This window comes from Tympanuchus pallidicinctus, unplaced genomic scaffold (assembly GCF_026119805.1).
Source record: "Tympanuchus pallidicinctus isolate F22 unplaced genomic scaffold, pur_lepc_1.0 scaffold190, whole genome shotgun sequence".
NCBI lineage: Eukaryota > Metazoa > Chordata > Aves > Galliformes > Phasianidae > Tympanuchus > Tympanuchus pallidicinctus.
Window position 1 is genome coordinate 1 of NW_026294711.1, and position 15,452 is coordinate 15,452.

Here is a 15,452-nt window from a genome sequence, read left to right on the forward strand (position 1 = left end):
GCTTATTTTCATGGAAATGCCTGCCTTTAACCTAAAATATCACTTATTTTCATGGAAATCCCTGTTTTTAACTCTAAAATATCCCTTATTTTCATGGAAATCCCTGTTTTTTACCGAAAATATCGCTGATTTTCACAGAAATCCCTGTTTTTCCTCTAAAATATCCCTTATTTTCCATGAAATCCTTGTTCTTAACCCTAAAATATTGCTTATTTTCACAGAAATCCCAGTTTTTCCCCATAAAATATCGCTTATTTTCGTAGAAATCCCTGTTTTTCCCCTAAAATATCGCTTATTTTCATAGAAATCCCTGTTTTTAACCAAAAAATATCGCTTATTTTCATAGAAATCCCTGATTTTCCCCTTCAATATCGCTTATTTTCACTTAAATCCATGTTTTTCCTCTAAAATATCCCTTATTTTCACAGAAATCCCTGTTTTTCCCCAAAAATATCGCTTATTTTCATAGAAATCCCTGTTTTTCCCCTAAAATATCGCTTATTTTCATAGAAATCCCTGTTTTTAACCTAAAATATAGCTATTTTTTCTTGGAAATCCCTGTTTTTAACCCTAAAATATCGCTTATTCTCATAGAAATCCCTGTTTCTAACCCTAAAATATCGCTTTTTTTCATGGAAATCCGTTCTTCCTCTAAAATATCGCTTATTTTCATGGAAATCCCTGCTTTTCCCCTAAAATATCACTTATTTTCATGGAAATCCCGGTTTTTAACCCTAAAATATCCCTTATTTTCACAGAAATCCCTGTTTCTAACCCTAAAATATCCCTTCTTCTCATAGAAATCCCTGTTTTTAACCCTAAAATATCCCTTATTTTCAATGGAAATCCCTGTTTTTCCCCTAAAATATCGCTTATTTTCATGGAAATCCCTGTTTTTCCCCTGAAATATCACTTATTTTCATAGAAATCCCTGTTTTTAACCCTAAAATATCCCTTATTTTCATAGAAAATCCCTGTTTTTAACACTAAAATATCCTTTTTTTTTCATAGAAATCCCTGTTTTTCCCGTTAAATATCGCTTATTTTAATGGAAATCCCTGTTTTTCCCCCTAAAATATCGCTTATTTTCATGGAAATCCCTGTTTTTCACCTAAAATATCGCTTATTTTCATAGAAATCCCTGATTTTCCCCTTCAACATAGCTTATTTTCACAGAAATCCCTGTTTTTCCCCATTAAAATATCGCTTATTTTCACAGAAATCCCTGTTTTTCCCCTTAAAATATCGCTTATTTTCATAGAAATCCCTTTTTTTCTCTTAAAATATCGCTTATTTTCATAGAAATCCCTGTTTTTCCCATTAAATATCGCTTATTTTTACAGAAATTCCTGATTTTCCCCTTCAATATCGCTTATTTTCACTTAAATCCCTGTTTTTCCTCTAAAATATCCCTTATTTTCACAGAAATCCCTGTTTTTCCCCTAAAATATCGCTTATTTTCATAGAAATCCCTGTTTTTCCCCTAAAATATCGCTTATTTTCATCGAAATCCCTGTTTTTAACCTAAAATATCGCTATTTTTTCATGGAAATCCCTGTTTTTAACCCTAAAATATCCCTTATTCTCATAGAAATCCCTGTTTCTAACCCTAAAATATCGCTTTTTTTCATGGAAATCCTGTTTTTCCTCTAAAATATCGCTTATTTTCATGGAAATCCCTGCTTTTCCCCTAAAATATCGCTTATTTTCATGGAAATCCCGGTTTTTAACCCTAAAATATCCCTTATTTTCACAGAAATCCCTGTTTTTAACCCTAAAATATCCCTTATTTTCATAGAAATCCCTGTTTTTAACCTAAAATATCCCTTATTTTCATAGAAATCCCTGTTTTTAACCTAAAATATCGCTTATTTTCATAGAAATCCCTGTTTTTAACCCTAAAATATCGCTTATTTTCATAGAAATCCCTGTTTTTAACCCTAAAATATCGCTTATTTTCAATGGAAATCCCTGTTTTTCCCCTAAAATATCGCTTATTTTCATGGAAATGCCTGCCTTTAACCTAAAATATCACTTATTTTCATGGAAATCCCTGTTTTTAACTCTAAAATATCCCTTATTTTCATGGAAATCCCTGTTTTTTACCGAAAATATCGCTGATTTTCACAGAAATCCCTGTTTTTCCTCTAAAATATCCCTTATTTTCCATGAAATCCTTGTTCTTAACCCTAAAATATTGCTTATTTTCACAGAAATCCCAGTTTTTCCCCATAAAATATCGCTTATTTTCGTAGAAATCCCTGTTTTTCCCCTAAAATATCGCTTATTTTCATAGAAATCCCTGTTTTTAACCAAAAAATATCGCTTATTTTCATAGAAATCCCTGATTTTCCCCTTCAATATCGCTTATTTTCACTTAAATCCATGTTTTTCCTCTAAAATATCCCTTATTTTCACAGAAATCCCTGTTTTTCCCCAAAAATATCGCTTATTTTCATAGAAATCCCTGTTTTTCCCCTAAAATATCGCTTATTTTCATAGAAATCCCTGTTTTTAACCTAAAATATCGCTATTTTTTCTTGGAAATCCCTGTTTTTAACCCTAAAATATCCCTTATTTTCATAGAAATCCCTGTTTCTAACCCTAAAATATCGCTTTTTTTCATGGAAATCCGTTCTTCCTCTAAAATATCGCTTATTTTCATGGAAATCCCTGTTTTTAACCTAAAATATCGCTATTTTTTCTTGGAAATCCCTGTTTTTAACCCTAAAATATCGCTTATTCTCATAGAAATCCCTGTTTCTAACCCTAAAATATCGCTTTTTTTCATGGAAATCCCTGTTTTTCCCCTAAAATATCGCTTATTTTCATGGAAATGCCTGCCTTTAACCTAAAATATCACTTATTTTCATGGAAATCCCTGTTTTTAACTCTAAAATATCCCTTATTTTCATGGAAATCCCTGTTTTTTACCGAAAATATCGCTGATTTTCACAGAAATCCCTGTTTTTCCTCTAAAATATCCCTTATTTTCCATGAAATCCCTGTTCTTAACCCTAAAATATTGCTTATTTTCACAGAAATCCCAGCTTTTCCCCATAAAATATCGCTTATTTTCATAGAAATCCCTGTTTTTCCTCTAAAATATCCCTTATTTTCACAGAAATCCCTGTTTTTCCCCAAAAATATCGCTTATTTTCATAGAAATCCCTGTTTTTAACCTAAAATATCGCTTATTTTCATAGAAATCCCTGTTTTTAACCCTAAAATATCGCTTATTCTCATAGAAATCCCTGTTTCTAACCCTAAAACACCACTTATTTTCATGGAAATCCGTTCTTCCTCTAAAATATCGCTTATTTTCATGGAAATCCCTGTTTTTAACCTAAAATATCGCTATTTTTTCTTGGAAATCCCTGTTTTTAACCCTAAAATATCGCTTATTCTCATAGAAATCCCTGTTTCTAACCCTAAAATATCGCTTTTTTTCATGGAAATCCGTTCTTCCTCTAAAATATCGCTTATTTTCATGGAAATCCCTGCTTTTCCCCTAAAATATCGCTTATTTTCATGGAAATCCCGGTTTTTAACCCTAAAATATCCCTTATTTTCACAGAAATCCCTGTTTTTCCCCTAAAATATCGCTTATTTTCATAGAAATCCCGTTTTTAACCCTAAAATATCCCTTATTTTCACAGAAATCCCTGTTTTTAACCCTAAAATATCGCTTATTTTCATGGAATTCCCTGTTTTTAACCCTAAAATATCCCTTATTTTCAAAGAAATCCCTGTTTTTAACCTAAAATATCCCTTTTTTTCCAGGAAATCCCTGTTTTTAACCCTAAAATATCCCTTCTTCTCATAGAAATCCCTGTTTCTAACCCTAAAATATCGCTTTTTTCAATGGAAATCCCTGTTTTTCCCCTATAATATCGCTTATTTTCATGGAAATGCCTGCCTTTAACCTAAAATATCACTTATTTTCATGGAAATCCCTGTTTTTAACCCTAAAATATCGCTTATTTTCATAGAAATCCCTGTTTTTCCCGTTAAATATCGCTTATTTTAATGGAAATGCCTGCTTTTAACCTAAAATATCCCTTATTTTCATGGAAATCCCTGTTTTTCACCTAAAATATCGCTGATTTTCATAGAAATCCCTGTTTTCTCCTAAAATATCGCTTATTTTCATGGAAATCCCTGTTTTTCCCCTAAAATATCCCTTATTTTCATGGAAATCCCTGTTTTTCCCCTTAAATATAGCTTATTTTCATAGAAATCCCTTTTTTTCTCTTAAAATATCGCTTATTTTCATAGAAATCCCTGTTTTATCCATTAAATATCGCTTATTTTCATAGAAATCCCTGATTTTCCCCTTCAATATCGCTTATTTTCACTTAAATCCCTGTTTTTCCTCTAAAATATCCCTTATTTTCATAGAATTCCTGTTTTTCCCCTAAAATATCGCTTGTTTTCATAGAAATCCCTGTTTTTAACCTAAAATATCGCTATTTTTTTTTCACAGAAATCCCTGTTTTTAACCCTAAAATATCTCTTATTCTCATAGAAATCCCTGTTTCTAACCCTAAAGTATCGCTTATTTTCAATGGAAATCCCTGTTTTTCCCCTAAAATATCGCTTATTTTCATGGAAATGCCTGCCTTTAACCTAAAATATCCCTTATTTTCATGGAAATCCCTGTTTTTAACTCTAAAATATCCCTTATTTTCATGGAAATCCCTGTTTTTTACCGAAAATATCGCTGATTTTCACAGAAATCCCTGTTTTTCCTCTAAAATATCCCTTATTTTCCATGAAATCCTTGTTCTTAACCCTAAAATATTGCTTATTTTCACAGAAATCCCAGTTTTTCCCCATAAAATATCGCTTATTTTCGTAGAAATCCCTGTTTTTCCCCTAAAATATCGCTTATTTTCATAGAAATCCCTGTTTTTAACCCAAAAAATATCGCTTATTTTCATAGAAATCCCTGTTTTTCCCCTAAAATATCGCTTATTTTCATAGAAATCCATGTTTTTCCTCTAAAATATCCCTTATTTTCACAGAAATCCCTGTTTTTCCCCTAAAATATCGCTTATTCTCATAGAAATCCCTGTTTTTAACCCTAAAATATCGCTTTTTTTCATGGAAATCCGTTCTTCCTCTAAAATATCGCTTATTTTCATGGAAATCCCTGTTTTTAACCTAAAATATCGCTTATTTTCATGGAAATCCCTGTTTTTAACCCTAAAATATCGCTTATTTTCATAGAAATCCCTGTTTCTAACCCTAAAATATCGCTTTTTTTCATGGAAATCCCTGTTTTTCCCCTAAAATATCGCTTATTTTCATGGAAATCCCTGATTTTCCCCTAAAATATCCCTTATTTTCATGGAAATCCCTGTTTTTAACCCTAAAATATCCCTTATTTTCATGGAAATCCCTGTTTTTCCCCTAAAATATCGCTTATTTTCATGGAAATCCCTGTTTTTCCCTAAAATATCCCTTATTTTCATAGAAATCCCTGTTTTTCCCCTAAAATATCGCTTATTTTCATAGAAATCCCTGTTTTTCCCCTAAAATATCGCTTATTTTCATAGAAATCCCTGTTTTTCCCCTAAAATATCGCTTATTTTCATAGAAATCCCTGTTTTTAACCTAAAATATCGCTTATTTTCATAGAAATCCCTGATTTTCCCCTAAAATATCGCTTATTTTCTAAAATATCCCTTATTTTCACAGAAATCCCTGTTTTTCTAACCCTAAAATATCGCTTATTTTCATAGAAATCCCTGTTTTTCCCCTAAAATATCGCTTATTTTCATAGAAATCCCTGTTTTTAACCTAAAATATCGCTTATTTTCATGGAAATCCCTGTTTTTAACCCTAAAATATCCCTTATTTTCACAGAAATCCCTGTTTTTAACCCTAAAATATCGCTTTTTTTCATGGAAATCCCTGTTTTTCCCCTAAAATATCGCTTATTTTCATGGAAATCCCTGTTTTTAACCTAAAATATCGCTATTTTTTTTTCACGGAAATCCCTGTTTTTAACCCTAAAATATCCCTTATTTTCATAGAAATCCCTGTTTCTAACCCTAAAATATCGCTTTTTTTCAATGGAAATCCCTGTTTTTCCCCTAAAATATCGCTTATTTTCATGGAAATGCCTGCCTTTAACCTAAAATATCACTTATTTTCATGGAAATCCCTGTTTTTAACTCTAAAATATCCCTTATTTTCATGGAAATCCCTGTTTTTTACCGAAAATATCGCTGATTTTCACAGAAATCCCTGTTTTTCCTCTAAAATATCCCTTATTTTCCATGAAATCCCTGTTCTTAACCCTAAAATATTGCTTATTTTCACAGAAATCCCAGTTTTTCCCCATAAAATATCGCTTATTTTCATAGAAATCCCTGTTTTTCCCCTAAAATATCGCTTATTTTCATAGAAATCCCTGTTTTTCCCCAAAAATATCGCTTATTTTCATAGAAATCCCTGATTTTCCCCTTCAATATCGCTTATTTTCACTTAGAAATCCCTGTTTTTAACCCTAAAATATCCCTTATTTTCATAGAAATCCCTGTTTTTAACCCTAAAATATCACTTATTTTCATAGAAATCCCTGTTTTTCCCCTAAAATATCGCTTATTTTCATAGAAATCCCTGTTTTTAACCTAAAATATCGCTATTTTTTCTTGGAAATCCCTGTTTTTAACCCTAAAATATCGCTTATTCTCATAGAAATCCCTGTTTCTAACCCTAAAATATCGCTTTTTTTCATGGAAATCCGTTCTTCCTCTAAAATATCGCTTATTTTCATGGAAATCCCTGCTTTTCCCCTAAAATATCGCTTATTTTCATGGAAATCCCTGTTTTTAACCCTAAAATATCGCTTATTTTCACAGAAATCCCTGTTTCTAACCCTAAAATATCGCTTTTTTTCAATGGAAATCCCTGTTTTTAACCCTAAAATATCGCTTATTTTCACAGAAATCCCTGTTTTTAACCCTAAAATATCCCTTATTTTCATGGAATTCCCTGTTTTTAACCCTAAAATATCCCTTATTTTCAAAGAAATCCCTGTTTTTAACCTAAAATATCCCTTTTTTTCTAGGAAATCCCTGTTTTTAACCCTAAAATATCCCTTCTTCTCATAGAAATCCCTGTTTCTAACCCTAAAATATCGCTTTTTTCAATGGAAATCCCTGTTTTTCCCCTATAATATCGCTTATTTTCATGGAAATGCCTGCCTTTAACCTAAAATATCACTTATTTTCATGGAAATCCCTGTTTTTAACCCTAAAATATCCCTTATTTTCATAGAAATCCCTGTTTTTAACACTAAAATATCCTTTTTTTTTCATAGAAATCCCTGTTTTTCCCGTTAAATATCGCTTATTTTAATGGAAATGCCTGCTTTTAACCTAAAATATCCCTTATTTTCATGGAAATCCCTGTTTTTCACCTAAAATATCGCTGATTTTCATAGAAATCCCTGTTTTCTCCTAAAATATCGCTTATTTTCATGGAAATCCCTGTTTTTCCCCATTAAATATCCCTTATTTTCATGGAAATCCCTGTTTTTCCCCTTAAATATAGCTTATTTTCATAGAAATCCCTTTTTTTCTCTTAAAATATCGCTTATTTTCATAGAAATCCCTGTTTTTCCCATTAAATATCGCTTATTTTCATAGAAATCCCTGATTTTCCCCTTCAATATCGCTTATTTTCACTTAAATCCCTGTTTTTCCTCTAAAATATCCCTTATTTTCATAGAATTCCTGTTTTTCCCCTAAAATATCGCTTGTTTTCATAGAAATCCCTGTTTTTAACCTAAAATATCGCTATTTTTCTTTCACAGAAATCCCTGTTTTTAACCCTAAAATATCTCTTATTCTCATAGAAATCCCTGTTTCTAACCCTAAAGTATCGCTTATTTTCAATGGAAATCCCTGTTTTTCCCCTAAAATATCGCTTATTTTCATGGAAATGCCTGCCTTTAACCTAAAATATCACTTATTTTCATGGAAATCCCTGTTTTTAACTCTAAAATATCCCTTATTTTCATGGAAATCCCTGTTTTTTACCGAAAATATCGCTGATTTTCACAGAAATCCCTGTTTTTCCTCTAAAATATCCCTTATTTTCCATGAAATCCCTGTTCTTAACCCTAAAATATTGCTTATTTTCACAGAAATCCCAGTTTTTCCCCATAAAATATCGCTTATTTTCATAGAAATCCCTGTTTTTCCCCTAAAATATCGCTTATTTTCATAGAAATCCCTGTTTTTAACCAAAAAATATCGCTTATTTTCATAGAAATCCCTGATTTTCCCCTTCAATATCGCTTATTTTCACTTAAATCCATGTTTTTCCTCTAAAATATCCCTTATTTTCACAGAAATCCCTGTTTTTCCCCAAAAATATCGCTTATTTTCATAGAAATCCCTGTTTTTCCCCTAAAATATCGCTTATTTTCATAGAAATCCCTGTTTTTAACCTAAAATATCGCTATTTTTTCTTGGAAATCCCTGTTTTTAACCCTAAAATATCGCTTATTCTCATAGAAATCCCTGTTTCTAACCCTAAAATATCGCTTTTTTTCATGGAAATCCGTTCTTCCTCTAAAATATCGCTTATTTTCATGGAAATCCCTGTTTTTAACCTAAAATATCGCTATTTTTTCTTGGAAATCCCTGTTTTTAACCCTAAAATATCGCTTATTCTCATAGAAATCCCTGTTTCTAACCCTAAAATATCGCTTTTTTTCAATGGAAATCCCTGTTTTTCCCCTAAAATATCGCTTATTTTCATGGAAATGCCTGCCTTTAACCTAAAATATCACTTATTTTCATGGAAATCCCTGTTTTTAACTCTAAAATATCCCTTATTTTCATGGAAATCCCTGTTTTTTACCGAAAATATCGCTGATTTTCACAGAAATCCCTGTTTTTCCTCGAAAATATCCCTTATTTTCCATGAAATCCCTGTTCTTAACCCTAAAATATTGCTTATTTTCACAGAAATCCCAGCTTTTCCCCATAAAATATCGCTTATTTTCATAGAAATCCCTGTTTTTCCTCTAAAATATCCCTTATTTTCACAGAAATCCCTGTTTTTCCCCAAAAATATCGCTTATTTTCATAGAAATCCCTGTTTTTCCCCTAAAATATCGCTTATTTTCATAGAAATCCCTGTTTTTAACCCTAAAATATCGCTTATTCTCATAGAAATCCCTGTTTTTAACCCTAAAATACGCTTATTTTCATGGAAATCCGTTCTTCCTCTAAAATATCGCTTATTTTCATGGAAATCCCTGTTTTTAACCTAAAATATCGCTATTTTTTCTTGGAAATCCCTGTTTTTAACCCTAAAATATCGCTTATTCTCATAGAAATCCCTGTTTCTAACCCTAAAATATCGCTTTTTTTCATGGAAATCCGTTCTTCCTCTAAAATATCGCTTATTTTCATGGAAATCCCTGCTTTTCCCCTAAAATATCACTTATTTTCATGGAAATCCCGGTTTTTAACCCTAAAATATCCCTTATTTTCATAGAAATCCCTGTTTTTCCCCTAAAATATCGCTTATTTTCATAGAAATCCCTGTTTTTCTCCTAAAATATCGCTCATATTCATGGAAACTCCCCGTTTTTAACCCTAAAATATCCCTTATTTTCATGGAAATCCCTGTTTTTAACCCTAAAATATCGCTTATTTTCATGGAATCCCTGTTTTTCCCCTAAAATATCGCTTATTTTCATAGAAATCCCTGTTTTTAACCATTAAATATCCCTTATTTTCACAGAAATCCCTGTTTTTCCCCTAAAATATCGCTTATTTTCATAGAAATCCCTGTTTTTCCCCTAAAATATCGCTTATTTTCATAGAAATCCCTGTTTTTCCCCTAAAATATCGCTTATTTTCATAGAAATCCCTGTTTTTCCCCTAAAATATCGCTTATTTTCATAGAAATCCCTGTTTTTAACCCTAAAATATCCCTTATTTTCATAGAAATCCCTGTTTTTCCCCTGAAATATCGCTTATTTTCATAGAAATCCCTGTTTTTCCCCTAAAATATCGCTTATTTTCATAGAAATCCCTGTTTTTCCCCTAAAATATCGCTTATTTTCACAGAAATCCCTGTTTTTCCCTAAAATATCGCTTATTTTCATAGAAATCCCTGTTTTTCCCCTAAAATATCGCTATTTTCATGGAAATCCCTGTTTTTCCCCTAAAATATCCCTTATTTTCATGGAAATCCCTGTTTTTCCCCTTAAATATAGCTTATTTTCATAGAAATCCCTTTTTTTCTCTTAAAATATCGCTTATTTTCATAGAAATCCCTGTTTTTAACCTAAAATATCGCTTATTTTCATAGAAATCCCTGATTTTCCCCTTCAATATCGCTTATTTTCACAGAAATCCCTGTTTTTCCCCTAAAATATCCCTTATTTTCATAGAAATCCCTGTTTTTAACCTAAAATATCGCTATTTTTTTTTCATGGAAATCCCTGTTTTTAACCCTAAAATATCCCTTATTCTCATAGAAATCCCTGTTTCTAACCCTAAAATATCGCTTTTTTCAATGGAAATCCCTGTTTTTCCCCTAAAATATCGCTTATTTTCATGGAAATGCCTGCCTTTAACCTAAAATATCACTTATTTTCATGGAAATCCCTGTTTTTAACCCTAAAATATCCCTTATTTTCATAGAAATCCCTGTTTTTAACACTAAAATATCCTTTTTTTTCATGGAAATCCCTGTTTTTCCCCTTAAATATCGCTTATTTTAATGGAAATGCCTGCTTTTAACCTAAAATATCCCTTATTTTCATGGAAATCCCTGTTTTTCACCTAAAATATCGCTGATTTTCATAGAAATCCCTGTTTTTCCCTAAAATATCGCTTATTTTCATGGAAATCCCTGTTTTCCCCTAAAATATCGCTTATTTTCATGGAAATCCCTGTTTTTCCCCTAAAATATCGCTTATTTTCATAGAAATCCCTGTTTTTCCCTAAAATATCGCTTATTTTCATAGAAATCCCTGTTTTTCCCCTAAAATATCGCTTATTTTCATAGAAATCCCTGTTTTTCCCCTAAAATATCGCTTATTTTCATAGAAATCCCTGTTTTTCCCCTAAAATATCCCTTATTTTCATAGAAATCCCTGTTTTTCCCCTAAAATATCGCTTATTTTCATAGAAATCCCTGTTTTTAACCCTAAAATATCGCTTATTTTCATGGAAATCCCTGTTTTTAACCCTAAAATATCCCTTATTTTCACAGAAATCCCTGTTTTTCCCCTAAAATATCGCTTATTTTCATGGAAATCCCTGTTTTTCCCCTGAAATATCGCTTATTTTCATAGAAATCCCTGTTTTTAACCTAAAATATCGCTTATTTTCATGGAAATCCCTGTTTTTAACCCTAAAATATCGCTATTTTCATAGAAATCCCTGTTTTCCCCTAAAATATCGCTTATTTTCATGGAAATCCCTGTTTCTTCCCTAAAATATCGCTTATTTTCATAGAAATCCCTGTTTTTCCCCTAAAATATCGCTTATTTTCATAGAAATCCCTGTTTTTCCCCTTCAAAATATCGCTTATTTTCACAGAAATCCCTGTTTTTCCCTAAAATATCGCTTATTTTCATAGAAATCCCTGTTTTCCCCTAAAATATCGCTTATTTTCATGGAAATCCCTGTTTTTCCCCTAAAATATCCCTTATTTTCATGGAAATCCCTGTTTTTCCCCTAAAATATCGCTTATTTTCATAGAAATCCCTTTTTTTCCCCTAAAATATCGCTTATTTTCATAGAAATCCCTGTTTTTAACCCTAAAATATCGCTTATTTTCATAGAAATCCCTGTTTTTAACCCTAAAATATCGCTTATTTTCACAGAAATCCCTGTTTTTCCCCTAAAATATCCCTTATTTTCATAGAAATCCCTGTTTTTAACCTAAAATATCCCTTTTTTTTCACAGAAATCCCTGTTTTTAACCCTAAAATATCCCTTATTCTCATAGAAATCCCTGTTTCTAACCCTAAAATATCGCTTTTTTCAATGGAAATCCCTGTTTTTCCCCTAAAATATCGCTTATTTTCATGGAAATGCCTGCCTTTAACCTAAAATATCACTTATTTTCATGGAAATCCCTGTTTTTAACCCTAAAATATCCCTTATTTTCACAGAAATCCCTGTTTTTAACCCTAAAATATCTAAAATATCCCTTATTTTCATGGAAATCCCTGTTTTTCACCTAAAATATCGCTTATTTTCACAGAAATCCCTGTTTTTCCCCTAAAATATCGCTTATTTTCCATGAAATCCCTGTTTTTAACCCTAAAATATCGCTTATTTTCACAGAAATCCCTGTTTTTCCCCTAAAATATCGCTTATTTTCATAGAAATCCCTGTTTTTCCCCTAAAATATCGCTTATTTTCATAGAAATCCCTGTTTTTCCCCTAAAATATCGCTTATTTTCATAGAAATCCCTGTTTTTCCCCTAAAATATCGCTTATTTTCATAGAAATCCCTGTTTTTCCCCTAAAATATCGCTTATTTTCATAGAAATCCCTGTTTTTAACCTAAAATATCGCTTATTTTCATGGAAATCCCTGTTTTTAACCCTAAAATATCGCATTTTTTCATGGAAATCCCTGTTTTTAACCCTAAAATATCCCTTATTTTCACGGAAATCCCTGTTTTTCCCCTAAAATATCGCTTATTTTCACATGGAAATCCCTGTTTTTCCCCTGAAATATCGCTCATTTTCATAGAAATCCTTGTTTTTAACCTCAAACATCACTTATTTTCATAGAAAACCCAGTTTCTAACCTAATACAACGCCTATTTTCACATAAATCCCTGTTTTCCCCTAAATATCGCTTATTTTCCAAGAAATCCCTGTTTTTCCCCCTAAATATCGCTTATTTTCATAGAAATCCCTGTTTTTCCCCTAAAATATCGCTTATTTTCATAGAAATCCCTGATTTTCCCCTTCAACATAGCTTATTTTCATCAGAAATCCCTGTTTTTCCCCTAAAATATCACTGATTTTCAAAGAAATCCCTGTTTTTCCCCTAAAATATCGCTTATTTTCATAGAAATCCCTGTTTTTCCCCTAAATATCGCTTATTTTCATAGAAATCCCTGTTTTTCCCTAAAATATCGCTTATTTTCATAGAAATCCCTGATTTTCCCCTTCAATATCGCTTATTTTCACAGAAATCCCTGTTTTTCCCCTAAAATATCGCTTATTTTCACAGAAATCCCTGTTTTTCCCCTAAAATATCGCTTATTTTCATAGAAATCCCTGTTTTTCCCCTAAAATATCGCTTATTTTCATAGAAATCCCTGTTTTTCCCTAAAATATCGCTTATTTTCATAGAAATCCCTGTTTTTAACCCTAAAATATCGCTTATTTTCATAGAAATCCCTGTTTTTCCCCTAAAATATCGCTTATTTTCATAGAAATCCCTGTTTTTAACCTAAAATATCGCTATTTTTTCATGGAAATCCCTGTTTTTAACCCTAAAATATCCCTTATTCTCATAGAAATCCCTGTTTCTAACCCTAAAATATCGCTTTTTTTCATGGAAATCCGTTCTTCCTCTAAAATATCGCTTATTTTCATGGAAATCCCTGCTTTTTCCCCTAAAATATCGCTTATTTTCATGGAAATCCCTGTTTTTAACCCTAAAATATCCCTTATTTTCACAGAAATCCCTGTTTTTAACCCTAAAATATCCCTTATTTTCATGAAATCCCTGTTTTTAACCCTAAAATATCCCTTATTCTCATAGAAATCCCTGTTTCTAACCCTAAAATATCGCTTTTTTCAATGGAAATCCCTGTTTTTCCCCTAAAATATCGCTTATTTTCATGGAAATCCCTGTTTTTAACCCTAAAATATCCCTTATTTTCATGGAAATCCCTGTTTTTAACCCTAAAATATCGCTTATTTTCATAGAAATCCCTGTTTTTAACCCTAAAATATCGCTTATTTTCATGAAATCCCTGTTTTTCCCCTAAAATATCGCTTATTTTCATAGAAATCCCTGTTTTTCCTAAAATATCCCTTATTTTCATAGAAATCCCTGTTTTTCCCCTAAAATATCGCTTATTTTCACAGAAATCCCTGTTTTTCCCCTAAAATATCCTTATTTTCATAAATCCCTGTTTTTAACCCTAAAATATCGCTTATTTTCATAGAAATCCCTGTTTTTCCCCTAAAATATCCTTATTTTCATGAAATCCCTGTTTTTCCCTAAAATATCGCTTATTTTCATGGAAATCCCTGTTTTTCCCCTAAAATATCGCTTATTTTCATGAAATCCCTGTTTTTCCCCTAAAATATCGCTTATTTTCATAGAAATCCCTGTTTTTCCCCTAAAATATCGCTTATTTTCATGGAAATCCCTGTTTTTCCCCTAAAATATCGCTTATTTTCATGGAAATCCCTGTTTTTAACCCTAAAATATCACTTATTTTCACATAAATCCCTGTTTTTCCCGTTAAATATCACTTATTTTCACATAAATCCCTGTTTTTCCCCTGAAATATCGCTCATTTTCATAGAAATCCTTGTTTTTAACCTCAAACATCACTTATTTTCATAGAAAACCCAGTTTCTAACCTAATACAACGCCTATTTTCACATAAATCCCTGTTTTCCCCTGTAATATCGCTTATTTTCCAAGAAATCCCTGTTTTTCCCCTAAATATCGCTTATTTTCATAGAAATCCCTGTTTTTCCCCTAAAATATCGCTTATTTTCATAGAAATCCCTGATTTTCCCCTTCAACATCGCTTATTTTCACAGAAATCCCTGTTTTTCCCCTAAAATATCCCTTATTTTCACAGAAATCCCTGTTTTTCCCCTAAAATATCGCTTATTTTCATAGAAATCCCTGTTTTTCCCCTAAAATATCGCTTATTTTCATAGAAATCCCTGTTTTTAACCTAAAATATCGCTTATTTTCATAGAAATCCCTGTTTTTAACCCTAAAATATCGCTTATTTTCATAGAAATCCCTGTTTTTCCTCTAAAATATCGCTTATTTTCACAGAAATCCCTGTTTTTCCCCTAAAATATCGCTTATTTTCATAGAAATCCCTGTTTTTCCCCTAAAATATCCCTTATTTTCATAGAAATCCCTGTTTTTAACCTAAAATATCGCTATTTTTTCTTGGAAATCCCTGTTTTTAACCCTAAAATATCGCCTTATTCTCATAGAAATCCCTGTTTCTAACCCTAAAATATCGCTTTTTTTCATGGAAATCCGTTCTTCCTCTAAAATATCGCTTATTTTCATGGAAATCCCTGTTTTTAACCTAAAATATCGCTATTTTTTCTTGGAAATCCCTGTTTTTAACCCTAAAATATCGCTTATTCTCATAGAAATCCCTGTTTCTAACCCTAAAATATCGCTTTTTTTCATGGAAATCCCTGTTTTTCCCCTAAAATATCGCTTATT

At 31.5% G+C, this 15,452-nt stretch overlaps 1 long non-coding RNA gene across 2 annotated transcripts in view; it reads right to left on the reverse strand.

The window, feature by feature from the left end:
* Positions 1-5,297: 5,297 nt before the first annotated feature.
* The window catches only part of LOC128079808 (uncharacterized), a 33,179-nt gene continuing 23,024 nt past the window's right edge, over positions 5,298-15,452 (reverse strand). For both annotated transcript variants that reach the window (XR_008206318.1, XR_008206317.1), the window contains exon 3: positions 5,298-5,660. This is a non-coding gene — a long non-coding RNA (uncharacterized LOC128079808). The remainder of the gene's footprint in view (positions 5,661-15,452) is intronic.